Raw genomic sequence first — 18867 nt, forward strand, 5'->3', positions numbered from 1 at the left:
ACCAATGAGATAGATAAAAAGAGGGAGGAGGTACTAAAAAAGGATTACAGCGAGCTGGGACAGAAGCTAAAAAAAAGGACCGCCAGGGTGGTGATCTCTGGATTGCTACCTGTGCCAAGTGCAACTGAGGACAAAAATGGAAGGTTAAGACAAATAAATGTGTGGCTGAGGGGCTGGTGTAAAAGACAGGGTTTTGGCTTCTTGGATCATTGGGATCTCTTTTGGGGAAGTCATGACCTTTACAAGAAGGATGGGTAACACCTAGACCCAAAAGGGGTCAATATATTGGCAGCTAGGTTTGGTACAGCTGTCGGATGCGGTTTAAACTAATTTGGCAGGGGGATGGGAACCTGTATGATAGGGCAAAGGACAGGAAAGATAAAATAGGAAAAGTTAGGTTGGGCAGCGAAAGTAAAAAAATCAGAAAGAGCAGGGAAGGTAAAAAAAGCAAATTTGAAGGCTTTATATCTTAAGCATTCGGAACAAGGTAGATGAATTGGCTGTGGACATTGAGACAAACAAATACAATTTGATTGGGATTACAGAAACATGGCTGCAAGGTGGGTAAGCCTGGAAACTTAAAATCCCGGGGAATATGATATTTAGGAGGGATCGGCAAGAAAGAAAAGGGGGTGGGGTAGCATTGAGGCTGAGAGAAGGGACCGACACGATTGACAGAAAGGATATTAACTCGGAAGATACCGAATCTATATGGGTAGAACTGAGGAATAGCAAGGGGCGGAAAACGTTAGTGGGAGTGGTATATAGGCCTCCAAATAGTAATGTAGAGGTGAGGGAAGGCATAAAAAGAGAAATTAGATAAGGGAACAGCTGTCGGAGACTTTAATTTACATATTGATTGGACTAGCCAAATTTGTTAAAATACTGAGGAGGAGGAATTCCTTGAATGTTTACGGGACGGTTATCTAGACCAATATGTCGAGGAACCAGCTCGGGAGCAGGCCATTTTAGACTGGGTATTATGCAATGAAAAGGGGCTAATCAGCAATCTTGTTGTACGAGGTCCTTTGGGTAGGAGCGATCACAATATGATCGAATTCACACTCGACATGGAGAGTGAAGAAATTAAAACCGAGACTAAGGTCCTGAATTTAAATAAAGGGAATTTTGATGGTATGTGATGGGAGTTGAGTAAGATTGATTGGGTGGTGTTTATGGGGGGCGGGTGGGTTGACGGTGGATAGACAATGGAAAGCATTCACAGATCTAATGGAAGAATTGCAGAAATCGTTTATACCAGTTTGGCATAAAAATAAACCAAAAAAGGTGACTCAACCGTGTATAACAAGGGAAATTATAGACAGCATTAGGTCCAAAGAGAGAGAATATCAATTGGCCAAAAAAGTACCAAATCCGAAGTCTGGGAACAGTTCAAGATGCAGCAAAGGAGGAGAAAGGGATTAATCAAGAGGGTAAAAATAAATTACGAGAGTAAGCTTGCGGCAAACATAAAAACCAACTGCAAAAGCTTTTATAGATATGTCAAGAGGAAAAGATTGGTGAAATCCAGAGTAGGTCCTGTTAGAAATAGAAGTACCTTTAAAGAAATTGCTCGAGACAAATATTGAGAACAAAGAACATTTATTACAACAACAATGCAAAGTTGGGTGCTTCCCCTTACCCTGGGAATACACACACACACTGGGGCTCACCCAACATTTATACAGTAAATTTCAGTATCAGAATACCCTCCCCCTTACATTCTTCTGCCCCCTGGATGGGTTTGGCAGAGCCAATCCTTCCTGCCTACATGCAGTTTCAGTATACTTGGAGGACCATGGGGTATCCTGTCGGTGTCTTCTTATGCAATTATTCCCATTGTACTTATTCACATCATAGCCCTTGTCCCCATTCACACCTTCCCGACTCCCAGGGCTTCAGTCCCTTCATCTGCAGGGTTCGTTAATCTTGTTTAGGGTTTACTAGTTAAATATGCATACTTGAAAAATCTGTTGTATGGCTTACTAATTATAGATGTATAACTTGCTAATACTGTCTACGGTCTTCTAATTATTTATGCAAGCCTTGCTAATTCTATCTGGGGCTTGGCGACCCTTATCTCGTTCAGACTAACTCTACTTCTATTCTCAATTGTCTGTCCTTCTCTCCTTCATTCAGTGAACTTGCTGGTGTAAGAGATTCTTACCTTACTCAGACAGTGTCAGCTTCCTGCCTTCCAATATCCATGTCTCATGTTGTTTGCACTGGCTTCATTCATTTACTTATGTATCAATTTTATTTTCTTCATTTCTTCATGTTCATATTACAATGTCAGTTTTTCTCATCTCTCACAATCCTCACTTTTCTTTTAGATCAGTAATACTGATATCACACAATGATCAGTGTTACTGATCTCAGTGTTACTGGTCTCTCACAATCCTCCGTTTTCTTTTAGAGCAGTATTACTGATGCGGTAAAGTGGAACTTGTCGGTTTTCCCAGCTGGTCAATAAACGGATAGCAGTTTCTATGTCCTCAGAAAGATGTTGGGAATTGTACATCCTTTGGGTGTAAGTGTTCTGACGAAAGGGTTGATGAGTTAAACGATGTGTACCAGTCTGTATGTAGGGAAGCAGTAAGATGGTGAGAGTAATGAGTCCAGCTGTTAAAAGGGTTGCGAGTATCAGATTCCAGTAACCGGTGAAAAGTCCAGTCGATCCTGCAGAGGACCGAGGTGGCAAAGTCTGTCCCTGGGCATGGGAAGTTTTTTGACGTCCTGAAGAAGTGTTCTTAACCGCCTGCCCGTTGTGAGTAGTGTCTTTAAGGAGTCTTTCACAAGTGCTGCGTTCAGCAGCGAAGCTGTAATCGAGAGGCAGGCGGTGTTGTTGAAGTGTGTCTGGTAAACGTTGTTTATCTTCAGCCCGTAACCTCAGGGCCATTGTGTTGTGTTGGATGATAATGCCCAAGGCTGCATGGAGTCTGATTAGATGTTTCAGGTGGCAAGGAGCATTAGCGATCTGTAGCCGCTGTTGCCGTTTATAACTGGAACTTCCCTTAACGATGCAGTAGTAAGGATTGTAAATGCCGGCGGAACCCAAAGGATGTTTGAGAAAAGACCAGTCTGGGGAGGATTGTGCATTACGATTAGAGATGTGTTTAACAGTCTGAGTAGAATTGAAGTTGTGAGTCGAAGCCTGTCTGTGTACATTAGCAAACGTCTTCTCTCTCTTTCTCTGACAGGTGCATTGGTTACTAACATTCAGTGTGTCTGTGCCATATCGCTCTCTTTGTGCTACAGGTTTAGAACTCATACCTTTAATATCTATGTGGGAAGTTAAGTGACGGTCTCTACAGCTGTTCTGGTCCCCTGGTCCGTATTGGAATCCCTTATTAAAACATATCTTACTATGGCTAAAAACTAAATCTACACCTTGTCTAAACTCTAAAGGAAAAAAATTGTGACCTCTGCTGCCCCTATTCCAGGAGGACTTAATACATTGTGAGTAATTAAGTGATGTCCCAGAAATGGAGAAGCAACAATTAAACAATACAATAAAGAATAAAAACAACATTACGGCACTTTTTCACGGCGTAATGTAAGTTTCAGGTCAGAAGGATGAGGCACTGCACGCCAGGTGGAGGGTTGAGTTTGAGTGTCTTGATCCTGTGGTTTGGTAGCTGGTTTAATCCGTTGGATGTGGGTCCAGCCTTTTTCTCTTGTTCGCACGGCAGCGTCTGAAATCAAAAGGACACAGTAGGGACTATCCCAGGCAGGTTTCAGTTGGTTATCTTGCCATGCTTTGACATAAACCCAATCACCAGGTTTAATAGAATGGATAGGAAATTCCAGGGGTGGAGTTTGGGCTAATAATCCCTTCTGTTTCAGGTCATGTATAGAAGTAGAAAGACCCTGTAGAAATTTTGAAATGTATTGATCATTAGCCTCAGGGATAGGGGTTTCAGTGTGGAATCCCATAAATGGAAGTCCAAACATCATTTCGTATGGTGAGACTGCAAGGTCTTTACGAGGGGCTGTGCGAATTCTAAGCAGGGCTAATGGTAAAGATTTAATCCAGGAGAGGCCAGTCTCTTCATGAAGTCGAGTGAGTTGATTTTTCAAAGTTTGATTCATTCTTTCAACTCGACCTGAACTTTGGGGGTGCCATGGGGTATGTAGTTGCCAGTCTATTCCCAGTTTCTTGCAGACACCCTGGAGAACCTGAGAGGTAAAATGTGTTCCTCGGTCTGAATCAATGGTTTGAATCAGACCATATCTTGGAATCACAGATTCAATAAGTATTCCGATTACAGTGATAGCTCGATCATTCGGGGTGGGGAAAGCTTCAACCCATCGTGTAAAATGATCTACCATGACTAGAATGTATTTGTAAATACCAATTTTAGGAAGTTCTGTAAAGTCAACTTGTATGCGTTGAAACGGGCGAACTGCTATGTCGCGACCGCCAGGCCGCATAGATTTTTTATTGATTCTCTGACAGATCGGACAGCTGCGAGTAGTAAGTTTAGCAATTGTATATATACCGGAGCAGTATGAAGATCGTTGAAAGGCATCAACAAGCGCCTGAGTTCCCCAGTGTGTCTGTTGGTGTAGCTGATCTACCACTTGGCGGGCTAATGCTTTGTTAAGGACTTGACGTCCGTCTGCTGTCCACCACAACCTGTCGGCAGTTTGGCGAAATCCCTGATCTTTCATTGAGACCTCTTCTTCCCGTGAAAAGATGGGTTTTTTTTAAATCTCTAGTGGTGTGGGCAGTAATAGGTGGATGTGAATCTTTTCCGCAAGTTCAGCCTGTTTGGCAGCTGCATCAGCTTGTCTGTTGCTGTTCGCTTCAGGACTGTCACCACTTTGATGTCCTCGGACATGTACTACGGCTATTTCAGTCGGGAGAGTCAGAGAATCTAGGGATTGGACAATTAACTGTTCATGGGCTAACTTCTGTCCTTTACCAGTTATCATTCCCCGTTCTTTCCAGATCTTCCCAAAGGTGTGGACTACACCAAAAGTGTACTTAGAGTCAGTGTAGATAGTGTCTATTTTGTTCTCTAAGCCGTGGAGTGCTCTACATAGGGCGTATAATTCACGGGATTGTGCTGACCAATGACCAGGGAGTCGACCGGCTTCAATCACTAGTCCTTGCTTCCCATCCACTACACTGTACCCACGAAAGCGAGTTCCTGCAATGCATCGTGAAGAGCCGTCAATAAACCACCTTTCACCTTCTTTTAAAGGGACATCAGTTAGATCTTCCCTAATTTTGGTTTGTAGATCTATGACTTCTAAGCACTCATGTTCTAATTCATTTGTGGAATTGTCCGAATTTGGAGCAACGAGGAAGGCTGCTGGGTTAAGGGTTTTAGTCGTGAGCAAGGTCAAATCATCCCTATCCATTAGGATCGTTTCATATTTTAAAATTCTAGGGTCCGTGAGCCATCTCCCAGCACGTTGTAAGAGAATATTGCGGACTGTGTGAGGGGTGTGAACTATCATAGGGGCGCCGAAAGTAATTTTCCTTCCTTCCTCAACTAAAAGAGCAGTGGCTGCGATGGCTTGTACACATTCTGGCCAGCCACGACAAACGGGGTCTAAAATCTTTGATAGAAAAACCACTGGTTGTCTATAGCCTGCCCTGTCCTGGGTTAGTACTCCGGTGGCTACACCTCCTTTGGCATGAGTATATAAATCAAAAGGCTTATTTAAGTCGGGTAGTGCCAAGACTGGGGCACGCGTAAGGCTATGTTTAACGAAGTCAAAATCTTTAATCTCATCATCTGTCCAGACTAGAGCTTCGGTCTCTATAATCGTGAGTTTATCGTAAAGAAATTTGACAAGGCTAGAATAATTTTCCATCCAGATTCTACAGAATCCCACTAAGCCAAGGAATTTCCTAAGTTCCTTGGCATTTTTGGGAGGGGGAATCTGCAGAATACCACGTATCCTCTCTGGACTTATTTTCCTAGTTCCCTGACTTACCAGATGACCTAAGTATTTAACTTCTGATTGAACAAATTGTAATTTGGATTCGCTCACTCTAAGATCTTTTTTTTCTAAAAAATTTAGAAGTGCAACAGTAAATTCTTTAGCCAATTCATATATTCTTCCAGTAATTAACAAGTCGTCTACGTATTGTATTAGCTGACAATTGTCTCTTCGAGGAGCCTCATCTAGTATCTGTTCCAGGACCTGACCGAATAAATTTGGAGATTCTGTAAAGCCCTGAGGAAGGACAGTCCACCGGTATTGATTTTTACGTCCAGTAAAAGGGTTTTCCCATTCAAAGGCAAACATGTCTCTTCTTTCTGTTGCTAACGGACAGGTCCAGAAAGCATCTTTGAGGTCAATCACACTAAACCATTTACTATGGGGATCGATTTTACTCATGATCGTATAGGGATTAGGTACAACAGGGTGACGGGTGAGAATGATTTTGTTCAACTCCCTTAAGTCCTGTACTAATCGATAGGTACCGTCTGGTTTCTGGACAGGTAAAATCGGGGTATTAAAGGGTGACATACAAGGTTCGAGTATACCATCCTTAAGCAGCTGGTCAATTACGGGCTGCAGACCTTTGCGGCCAGCCATAGGAATTGGGTACTGTTTTCTTCTAATTGTTTGTTGCGAGTCTTTTAAAGTAACTTGGAGGGGAGGAATGTCTAAAACTCCTCTATTGCCTTTTTCTGACCATACTCTTGGATTGATAAGTTCTCGATCTTCCTCGCTTAAAATATAAAATTGAACCCCAATGCCTGATTCTAGTGGTCTGGTACCGATAGCCAATTGGTGCTGTAAGTCTCGTCCTAATAAGCATACTCCAGCCTGGGGAAGTAGTAGAAGATCCTCTACTATTACCTTATTTCCCATTTGGATTCTGACCTCTCTTAATACAGGGACTGTGAAGTCTCTTCCTCCCACCCCCGAAACTATCATTGTCCCTTCTATTTTAACCCCCTTTGGTTGGTGTAAAATACTAGATCGGGCTGCTCCAGAATCAACTAAAAATATCATGTTGTCACTGTGGGGTCCTATGCATAAATTAACTAATGGTTCTCCGTGCAGCCCCACAGTGTGTATTGACTGAGAACCGTGACCCCCCTATTCATAATCTGCTTCCATCGGGGCGTAGAATCGTGTGTCCCTGGCTCGCAGTGGGCAATCCTTTTTAAAGTGTCCTTCCTTTTTACAATGGAAACAGACAAATGTTCCCATTTCCCAATCTCTACCTGGGTTTCTAAGGTGCCCCGGGAAGGGTCTTCATCCCCGGAATCCTCCTCTACTCCTCCATCCACTGGGGTCTGCACTTCCCCACCCGTGGCTTCCCTCACCGCATACAGGAGCTGGCACACAGTCCCTATCCTTTTTATGTCGCTCATCTACTACCTCTCTGACTGCTTGGATTAATGTTTTTGCCTTCCCTATTTGCTTATCTTCAGACCTCTGGACAAATGCTTTCTGTGCAATCTGTAGTAGCTGGGTAATTCCTTGCTCATGCCAGTTTTCTGTTTTTTGTAATTTTCTTCTAATGTCTGGGGCTGAGTTGGTAACAAAACCAGTTAGTACCAATTGTTGCCCTGCTGGGGATTCTATGTCGAGACCCCCATATTGCTGTATTGCCATGCGCAATCTATTCAGAAATGCGGAGGGGGTCTCGTCGGGACCTTGGGGAACCTCAAAGGCTTTCTTGAAATTCTGTCTCTTTGGGACAGATTCCTTGATTCCTCTTATCAAATTAACCCTGTACTCTTCCATCAATACCCGACCGTCATTGGTATTTTTATCCCAATTAGGTCTTGCCAAGGGGAATTTAGTTTCTCCTGGTACCGCATCTAGTCCCCCTTGGTGATCCCTATCCCAGACTTTAATCCCTGCCTGGCGGATCATTCCACGCTCATCCAAAGTAAACAGGGTCCTAAAGATAGATGTTAACTCCTCCCAAGTATATAGATTTGGTCCCAAAAATTGGTCTAACTGTTCGGCACATCCCTGGGGATCTTCTATCAGGGAAGTGAGTTCTTTCTTAAAGTTACGCACTTCAGTACTGGTCAGGGGCACATTTACGAAACCGAGACCCTCTCCTACGGGAACTTCCCGCAGGGGTCGCATCCAGTTGGTTTCTGGCTTATTAGGTCTGGGTTCCTGCCCCCTGGGAGATGGATTGGGGGGCTCTGCCCTTTCTTCCTGAAGAGTCTCACACTGTTCTGAATTAAAGTTTCCTCTCTCTCCTGTCAACGGGGGTGGTAATCGAGTGCTTTGTGAGCGAGTCATCATACCACTCCTGCTCTCTTCTTTCTTCTCTAGTGATGGGGGAGGTGGGGAAGGTGCAGAAGGGTAGGTTATAGGAGGGGGAGGAAAGATAGGAGCCGGCATAGGAGGAACATAAGGTGGAGGGAGGGAATGTAGCACATCCCACCCTTGTGTTTCAGGGACAAAAGGTTCCTCCTCTCTCTTGTCCCTGTACTCTTTTTCTTTCAAAACCAATTGATCACACGATCCCCTAAGCCAGCAGGCTGCATATTCCTTGCTCTCTAGGTTCTCTCTCTGGTTTTGATAGAGCCAGATGTTCAAAGCTTGACACATCCAGTCATCCTCGGATCCGAGTTTTGGCCAGTACACGGAGCTCCCTTTTATCGGGTATTTAACCCAGTCCCTACAACAATACCTGACCATGGTCAGTTTGTCCTTTCCACGGGTCCTTCCCGTGCCCCAGTCAGATAACATCAACCCAAGCGGGCTGTGTGTAGTTATCTGATCCTCACATCCTTTACCAGGACTCTCTTCCTTGCTACCCATATTTCCCATACTGATAGGCAAGTAAAATTCCTCTTACCGGGTTCCAGTAGCAAGGCTCTAGCGCGCTTCCTTAACGTTCTTCCGTCGTTTGTTCTCAATGCCTCTTCTCGGATATCACTCGCTTCTTCCACTGACCAGCCATCCGTCGTCCGTGAGTCCAGCTGAATCAGCCGGGATGCACCTACTCTCGTCGTCGGGCACTCTGTCAGTGGAGGGAGTGTTATCCTGGACGAGCCCCCATTTGTTAGAAATAGAAGTACCTTTAAAGAAATTGCTCGAGACAAATATTGAGAACAAAGAACATTTATTACAACAACAATGCAAAGTTGGGTGCTTCCCCTTACCCTGGGAATACACACATACACTGGGGCTCACCCAACTTTTATACAGTAAATTTCAGTATCAGAATACCCTCCCCCTTACATTCTTCTGCCCCCTGGATGGGTTTGGCAGAGGCAATCCTTCCTGCCTACGTGCAGTTTCAGTATACTTGGAGGACCAGGGGGTATCCTGTCGGTGTCTTCTTTTGCCATTATTCCCATTGTCCTTATTCACATCCTAGCCCTTGTCCCCATTCACACCTTCCCGACTCTCAGGGCTACAGTCCCTTCATCTGCAGGGTTCGTTAATCTTGTCTAGGGTTTACTAGTTAAATACGCATACTTGAAAAATCTGTTGTATGGCTTACTAATTATATATGTATAACTTGCTAATACTGTCTAAGGTCTTCTAATTATTTATGCAAGCCTTGCTAATTCTATCTGGGGCTTGGCGACCCTTATCTCGTTCAGACTAACTCTACTTCTATTCTCAATTGTCTGTCCTTCTCTCCTTCATTCAGTGAACTTGCTGGTGTAAGAGATTCTTACCTTACTCAGACAGTGTCAGCTTCCTGCCTTCCAATATCCATGTCTCATGTTGTTTGCACTGGCTTCATTCATTTACTTATGTATCAATTTTATTTTCTTCATTTCTTCATGTTCATATTGCAATGTCAGTTTTTCTCATCTCTCACAGTCCCTTGCGGTCAGAATCAGGGGAATATATAATGGGGAATAAGGAAATGGCAGACCAATTAAATTCTTACTTTAGTTCTGTTTTCACAAGAGAGGATACAAATAACCTCCCAAGGATGTTGGGAAACATAGAGACTAATGTAAGGGAGGAGGTGAATGAAATCAGTATCTCTAAGGACATGGTCTTGGGGAAATTGAAGGGATTGAAGGCCGATAAATCCCAAGGGCCTGAAAATCTACATCCTAGTGTACTTAAGGAAGTGGACATTCTGAATTATTTTCCAGAACTCAATAGACTCAGGATCAGTGCCCATGGATTGGAGGGTAGCTAATGTTACCCCACTATTTAAAAAGGGGGGTAGAGAAAAAGCGGGGAATTATAGGCCGGTGAGGCTTACATCAGTAGTGGGCAAAATGATGGAATCCATTATTAAGGATGTAATAGCGGAGCCTATGACTAGCAGAGAAGGGATCGGACAGAGTCAACATGGATTTACAAAAGGAAAATTGTGCTTGACAAATGTATTGGAATTCTTTGAGATGGTAACAGGTAATATAGATGGGGGAGAGCCAGTGGATGTGGTGTACCTGGACTTCCGAAAGGCCTTCGATAAGGTCCCACATAAATGTCTGGCATGCAAAATCAAGGCTCATGGGATTAGGGGCAAGGTATTGATGTGGATTGAGAACTGGCTGGCAGATAGAAGACAGAGAGTTGGGATAAATGGCTCGTTTTCTGAGTGGCAGGCGGTGACCAGTGGGGTGCCACAGGGATCTGTATTGGGACCCCAACTGTTCACAATTTACTTTAATGATCTAGATGAGGGGATTGGATGTAATATCTCCAAATTTGCAGACGACACTAAGCTAGTGTGCACTGAAGAGGGGGTCAGGAAGCTCCAGTGTGATTTGGATAAATTGGGGGACTGGGCAGATACAGGCAAATGCACTACAATGTGGATAAATGTGAGGTTATCCACTTTGGTAATACAAACCAGAGGGCAGATTACTATTTGAATGGCAATAGATTGGGAGATGGGGAAGTGCAGAGAGACCTAGGGGGTTCTTGAGCACCAGTCACTGAAGGTGAGCATGCAGGTACAGCAGGCGGTTAAAAAGGCAAATGGTATGTTGGCCTTCATATCAAGAGGGTTTGAGTATATGAATAAGGATATCTTACTGCAGCTGTACAGAGCCTTGGTGAGACAACACCTGGAGTATTGTGTGCAGTTTTGGTCACCTTATCTGAGGAAGAATGTTCTTGCAATGGAGGGAGTGCAGAGGCGATTCACCAGGCTGATAACTGGAATGGCAGGAATGACTTATGAGGAAAGATTGCGCAAATTGGGATTGAACTCACTGGAGTTGAGAAGATTGAGAGGGGATCTCATAGAGACATATAAAATTCTGGCAGGACTGGACAGAATGGATGCGGAAGGGATGTTTCAAATGGTGGGGGAGTCCAGAACCCGGGGCCATGGTTCGAGGATAATAGGCAAACCATTTATGACTGAGATGAGGAGGAATTTATTTACCAAGAGGGTGGTGAATCTGTGGGTTACGGAGAGAAGGCGGGGACGGGGTACTGCACTTTAAGATCAGCCATGATCTCTTTGGATGGCGGAGCGGGCTCGAAGGGTCGAATGACCCACTCCTGCTCCTATCTTCTATGTATCTATGTAAGCTATATGGGGAAAACACCACTGTCAAGTCTTCTGCCTTAAAGGAGTAATTATATTCAAATGGGCAGTAGATCAAGAGATGGAAACAGTGAAATCAGACAGAGGTGAGTCGCTGCTTAAATTAGAAACATTCGTGTTCATGCTATAGAGTTTAAGGCTGCCCAGGAGGAATATAATGTGTTTTCTTTAAGATTGTTTGCCCTCATCCTGGCGAAGGATGGGGCCAACAGACATGTTGCTGGAAGGGTTCGAGAATTGATATGGTAGGTCACAGGAAGCTCAAGTTTAGATCCACGGAGCACATGTATTTAGCAAAATGGCCACCCAGTCTGTATTTGGTCTTGCTGATATTGAGGTCAGCTGAGTCTACCAAATGTATTAGATTAGGTTGGATTGGATGCATGTGAAACACTGCCTCACCTGGAAGGCCTGATTGTGGCCTTGGATGGAGGTGAGAGGAGATGTAGGGACAAGTTTGGCAATTTCTGCAGTTCCAATGGGGAGTGCATCAGGTGGTGGTGGGTGGAGAGGGAAGTGCCTTCGAGGGAGTCACAGAAAGACGTGCACCTATGAAAAAAGGATATGAGTGGAGCGGGTTAGATGTAGCAGGTTAGAGGATGGTGCTGATGTTGGAAGTGTCCAAGGATAACGTGTCAGATGTGGCAGCTGATGGGTGGTAAGTGAGAAATCTGCGGGATTCTGTCCGTATTTTGCCAGAAAGGAGATGGGGTAAAGGCAGAAAGATAATTGGAGATATGGTTGCAGGCTTTATCAATGAATGTATGGGGGAATCGGCAATTATTGAAGAAATAAGACATTTTGGGTATCCAGGTATGAAGACCTAAACTTGGGGTTGTTACAGGCCCAGAGGACCCCAAAACCTAGCAGCAATAGAAAATCACCAAGACAAACGGATACTTCAACAAATGTCTTTTTAATTTCCTTGAAACAAAAAAACAGGATCAAACTTTAAACTATCACTATTAATGTAACTGCCTAACATTAACCCTTTATAATTCTAAGCACAGGTGTATTTAATGTGTATAAAGTTCTTTGACATTCTTACAAGTTCACCGGTATCTATCAATTCTTATACTGTGCACAGAATTCAACATTTATGACTTTTCACCAAGCTCTGGTGCTTAAAAGTAAATGTTTACCCTCCAGGAAGGCTCTTGTTGGTTTCAGAGAGGGATTTCTTGCTCATTGGACACACAAAAACTGATTCCCTCTGATCAGCCACTTTGGTGTCTTGCCAAAGAAACTTTCACCATCAGAGTTTTCCAAATGATAACCTCCTCTGCAGGTCACCATTGAGTTCCTTTTGTTTCACTTATTTCAGGTGAAACACCATTTCTAGCCAGCCATTTTCTCTTGTATGTAGAACAAGGTTTTTCAACAGGCTGAACTGAGAACTCACAAACCGTCTTCAAAATGGGGTTTCAACAAGATGCCAGCTTGCCATCTCTCTCTCTTTTAGCAAAAAGCCTATTTGGTGTCTCCTCTCTGCTTGCAAAAGCACATGACCTTCTTAGAACAGTTAACTTCTGAGTCCAATAATATGTTGTTTTAAAAACAATATTCCATTTTGCACCTGCTTTTAAAATTATTTAGCTAGACAGTCTTTGCAAAGGCTCTCGGCGGCTCTCGGCGCCTGCATGACTCACTCTCGGCAAAGCTCTTGCATTTTAAGTAAGAGCTGTTTTGCAAAGTGTTTGTATTTGTTTGTGACCTATACAACTCCTACAATCTATCCTTCAAAAACATCTCTATATACAATGTAAAATATATAATCTGTCACAGGACAGATGCAGCAGAGGAGTTGTGATAAAATTAATGGTGTCCTTGCAAAAAAATAAGTGGGAAGAGGTATAATCCAGGTAGCTCTGGTGAGTGGAGTTTATAATAGTTTGAAACTTGAACCTCTCTCTCTATTTCAGGAGACAATTTACTCTCATGTATTTAAAATGTGTCATATCACACAAAATTGTTTTTTTCTTGGTGAAAGACAGACAGATTCGCCATTGGCAGAAATTGGCTGAAATGCCTCTTGCAGCCAGAGAAGGAAGGAAAAGAGAGTCACTCTCCCCCACCCCCACCATCCCGAATCCTGGGTCAAGTCACTGAGGGTCTGTGGATTCTCTTTCAGTGCTCACAGACCAATCCAAGCCATTGGTAATGCGAGCTCCAGTTTTGAACCTCTGACACGATTAGGAATCCTTCAGCACCCACTCATATCCCAGGTCTGACACCCTTTTAGCCAGTTTTCAACCAGTCTCTAGGAATCCACGGCCTGGTGTGAGTTCCTTGACTGCTTTATCCGGAAGCCCACAGCCTGCGTGGGTTCCTCTCCTCAAGTCACCAACAGCCTGTCACCTGTGTGGGTCCTTCAGCTGCAGAACCCCTCACTGGTCTGCTTCCATTGTCACTGACCTGTGGATTGAATCCTCTGCTTCTAAGATGTTGATGGGGTTTGGTCTTCTTGTTTTCTGGTGCCCTGCGCTAGTCCTGCGCTTCCCTAGAGTTCGCGGTGCCGAGGAAATTTAACACATCTAAATTAAAATTTTACAACTTAGAGGAGAATCTCCCATGTCTAGAGGGATGGAAAGGGCATTATTACAAATTGAAGCCTAATATTTGAATATTCATGTGCCAAATTTGGAAAAGCATAGAGTATATATTTCTCAAGCTATATGTAATTTTTTCCAAAAGAATACAACTTTGAATGTTTGCATGTCATCTTGGCATCCCTAAAAATATATCTGATTTCCAACTAATGAAATACATTTCCTCATCACCACTAAGGCTAATTTAACAAATTTCAATTGATATATTAATAGTTTTAATTTGGGCCTTGTTCATTCAATATTTCCTAATAAAAATAAAGTTTGATTTTGCGGAAAAACATCTCCTGTAGCTTGTTTCAAAAAATTTATAATTCTCCCTAAAAAGATCTTACATTAGGACAAAGATAAGTTGAATGCAAGAAAGTTGCTACATCTTCACCACACTTAAAACATTGATCTGATAATTCTGATTTTATTCTAATCAATTTCTCTAGTGTAAGAAGTAACTGTAGAAGAAAAACTAGTTGTAAATTCCTTCCTCACTGCTGTAGTGTGGAACTCTGGTCAATAATTCCAGACTGCTGAGTTGAAGTGAATTAATACAACTCCCCTGGATCACGTGATCCCTATTGCCAAATCAGCTTCCTGCAGTGCTTTTCATATCCAACTGCGTGAGTCACCTGATTCTAGGTGTAGCTTTCAGATAAAATCCTTGCTGACATCTGGTACATGACTGATGTAAAAACAATTATACTGAACTAATTTATATCATACATTACTACAACATTCAAATCCATTTCCCACATTTGTCTAGACTTATGAACTCCTCATTTAAAAATTCCTACTAGCAATAAAGAATACATTATCGAAGTAAACATTTTAACAATTCCTCTTTATAAGGAATTTCTATTTCAGTACAACATGGTTGGTCCTAACTTATCCTTCAAATATTTCCTTAGTTGGAAAGAGCAAAAAAGATTGCAATGAGTTATACGATATTTATTTCTCAGTTGCTCAAATGACATTATTTTACCCCTTTCATCACAATCTTCAACATTTATAATCCCCTTACGAAACCAGCTGTCCAGAAATTGATGATCCTTTGAAAAAGATACGAGGATTTGTATATCCACTTACACCAATTTCATAATTTATTTTATTCCATATATTAATCAAATGTTTAAACAATGGTTTATCTTTATCACCAACCATTAATTTCAATTCCCACTTGGATATAAATTCTTCTGCTTTTCCTCTCTCCTATTTTATTTGATTCAAATTTAACCCATGGCAATTTTTTCCCTTTCAAAAAAAGAAGCAAGAAATCTCATTTGAGCTGTTCGATACTAATTTTCAAAATGAGGAAGATGTAGTCCTGTCAATGTAGAATTTGCATTGAGAGAAACGCAGCTGTCTTTAGTTATCTTATTGAATTGGCTAAAATGGCATAACATGAGAGCAAATATCCTGGAGGAGTGTGGGTCACGTGTAGCATGCGATTCAATCGGAAATGGGTTCACATGACATAAACACATGATGCAGACTGTTTTCTAAGAATGGAAAACAACAGGAAGGTTGTCTAGGTCTCCAGCAGGATATAGATCACAAGATAAAGGAGTAGAAGTACGCCCTTTGAGTCTATTCCACTATTCTTGCACTCAGCCCCACTGCCCAGCTCTCTCCCCATTACCCTTGATTCCTTGACTAATCAAATACCTGTCAATCTCTGCCTGAAATACGCCCAATGACCTCAATTCCACAGATTCACGATCCACTGACAAAATAATTTGTTCCACATTTGTTTTAAATTGACACCCTTTTATCCTGAAATTATGCTCTCCTGTCCTAGAATCCCCTACCATGGGAAACATCTTTGCCATATGTACTCTGTCCAGGCCTTCCATTATTTGAAATGCCTCTGAGGACCCCCTTATCCTTCTGTACTCCAACTAGTACAGTCGAAGAGTCGACAATTGCTCCTCATACACTAACCCTTTCATTCCTGATATAATTCCAGTAAATCATCTCTGACCTTCTCCAACACCAGCACATCTTTTCTCAAATACGGCACCCAAAAATCTACTTCTGATTGAATGGAAAGGGAATTGTCCAACGACACAAACACAACAGTGAAATGATATTATGTCTTGTTGATATTTACCAAAAATTATTGAAGAGTCAAATAATAACTTTCAAAAGATGCCGGGGCCCAATTATGAACAAATATCACAACCTAAAGAATTCGGGTTGTTCTGAAGCTTGGTGCTTTGTTACGAGACCAGAGGATCCCAAAACACAGCAGCAATAGATATTCATCAAGACAAAAGGTTGCTTAAATAAAAGTTGATTTTAATTATCTTTAAACATGAAAACAGAATTACTCTTTAACTTATCACCATTTTACTAACTTACTTTACCTAACTTACCCCCCCCTTCTAATTCTAAGTGCACGTGTGTGTAATGTATGTGTAAGTTCAGAAAAGTTCCTTGATTCACAGTCCAATCTCACTTCTCATTCCTCCAAGTCCACTGTTTGCAGGCCATTCTTATACTGTGCACAGAACTGAACATATCAAAAGCTCACCAGACTTTGGTGCACAAAAGGTGAATGTTTACCACTCGGGAAGGTTCTTGTTGGTTTTCAGATAGAGGTGTGTTGTTCAGGGAAGCATTAGTGTTTATTTGTGCTCAACGAATCATCATCTGAAAACCGTTATATCATCAGAAAATCTCTGATAGCTTTAGCATCGAGCAGAGCTGAACCAGGACTTTGCAGGTGTTTAAGGGAGTGTGTGGGCAGGGTTTGTTCTGGACCAACAATCTCACCAAATGACTTTGCTTGAAATCAAGATTCAAACCATTTTGAGGAATATAACAGGAATTGTTCAACAAGAGCCTGGTGTTCCCAGAGGAGTTTTCTTTCAATAGTGGAAATTATTTTTTTTAAAAAGCCCGTTAATCTTCCTGATGCAGATTATTGTATTTAACTTTCAGGTTGCTATCTGTTGAAACTGCAAGTCACAGCGTCATTTTTGTTTTTGAAAATGCAGATGTGAAAACTTTGGTCTCCTTGGTTTGCTTAAGTTTACAGAGGAGACGTTGGGTCAAGCTGAGAAGACAGAGGCTGGATGCCCATTTGGGGAATTGGCTGAGCAAAGCAGAAAGCACAAAACATGGGACTGAAAAAATAATGAAGGAGACTGAAGTGCCGTTGAACCAAACCCAGGTAAAGAATTTAATTTTGTGCAGCGTACTTTAGTAACCAAACAATTTGGGCTTTTAGTGGTGACCTATTTAAATTAACAAAATCTGACTAGAATTGAAGTTTATGGAATGTTTGGAAGTTACCACAAAAAAATGGAGCATATAAATTAGATATAGTAATTAAGATAAATGAACAATACAATGAGCCTGGTGTCACAATATCTGCCTCCCTCTACCATACATCACCATTAAACCTTCTCCCCAATATAGTTACAGCCAATCGCTGTAACTATATACACTATATACATTCGTGATAGATCTGTACCATCACAATGTCAAAGTATATGCCAGAATTTATTGTACATCACTGTTAAACCTTCTCACTCCAGTGAATCCGGTGTCAGCATTATCTGTCTAAGTTAACCGTACATCACCTTCAACATTCTTCCCACTCTGAACCTGGGGTCACAGTATCTAACAGAGTTTATCGTACAACACTGATAAACCTTATTACCCCTGTGAACCTGGGGTCACAGTATATTCCACAGTGGTAGCGTTGGCCGCGGCCGGTCCCAGTCGGTCGTGGTGGCCACATCAGCAGCGGCGTCGGCAGCGGCAGACGGGGAGCGGGCAGCAGTAGCGTCGGCCCCGGGGGTGTCTGTGGCGACAGCAGCAGCAGCGGTTGCCACAGTCGGGACCGTGGCTGGGTCGAGTGTTCCGCACGGGGGCGAGAGGTGGGCCAACACCATGGTTGCGAGGGTGGGCTGCCCCTTCCGGGTTTGGCATTTCCGTGACGTTAGGTGTTGCCGTGCAGGGAACCCTCGCTCTCATTGGACGAGAGCTCTGGGGAAGAAGAGTTTGAATGGGATAGTGGTGGTTGGGCTTCACACGAGGCACTGTGTTTGCTGGCGGCCATTTTAGACCTACAGACTGCAGCAAAGTGGCCCTTTTTAAGGCACTTCTGGGACCTGGCTTTTCTTGTTGGGGACTGGGACCTGCTGTGCTTGTCCCTCCCGCAGAAATAACATTTTGGGTTCGCAGGGGGCAGTGTAGCAGCAGCCGATAGGCCATCAGTATCTCGGGGGGTGGTAGGTAGAAGGGCACTCTACCGACATCAGAACGTGTGGTCCAGTCCCTAGAGAGCTCATTGGGCGTTAAGGCTGCATCCTCCATTGTGATCGAAATCCAGACCATGTCCTCTAGTTTTTCTACCCCTTGTTCGAGCAAGCACAGCCTCACTTCGTTCGATCGGAGCCCGGCCACATAGGCATCCCGGACAAGGTCGCTAGTGATCTCGGCAGCAGTTTTGTCCACACAGTTACAGTCCTTGCCCAATCCCTTTAATACTTGTAAATATGCCCTGCTGGACTCGCTGGGCTGTTGCTTCCTCGACGCAAGCATGAGCCGGGCATGAACTCTGTTCACCGGTTGATCATACAGTTCTTTCAGTACCTTTATGGCTGTGGTGTAAGTGGTCTCATCCTGGATGTTCTCGTAGACTCTCAAGGACACCATAGACAGCAATGATGTTAGACGCTGGTTATCCTCCTCCACCCGAATGAATCTCAGGAAGTTTTCAAAGTTCATTAGCCAGAACTTAAAGGCTTTGAAGGCTGTACCTGACTGTGGGTC

At 43.0% G+C, this 18867-nt stretch overlaps 2 long non-coding RNA genes across 2 annotated transcripts in view; one reads left to right on the top strand and one right to left on the bottom strand.

The window, feature by feature from the left end:
• LOC138745724 (uncharacterized) overlaps positions 1-17258 on the top strand; it is a 30004-nt gene extending 12746 nt beyond the window's left edge. The window contains exon 3 of the long non-coding RNA XR_011346451.1: positions 17116-17258. This is a non-coding gene — a long non-coding RNA (uncharacterized lncRNA). The remainder of the gene's footprint in view (positions 1-17115) is intronic.
• LOC138745723 (uncharacterized) lies at positions 1586-10000 on the bottom strand. Its single transcript, XR_011346450.1, has 2 exons — positions 8804-10000; positions 1586-3695 (listed from the first exon to the last, which is right to left on the bottom strand). It is a non-coding gene; the product is annotated as an uncharacterized lncRNA (long non-coding RNA).
• Positions 17259-18867: the final 1609 nt, after the last annotated feature.

Source organism: Narcine bancroftii, chromosome 11 (genome assembly GCF_036971445.1).
Source record: "Narcine bancroftii isolate sNarBan1 chromosome 11, sNarBan1.hap1, whole genome shotgun sequence".
NCBI lineage: Eukaryota > Metazoa > Chordata > Chondrichthyes > Torpediniformes > Narcinidae > Narcine > Narcine bancroftii.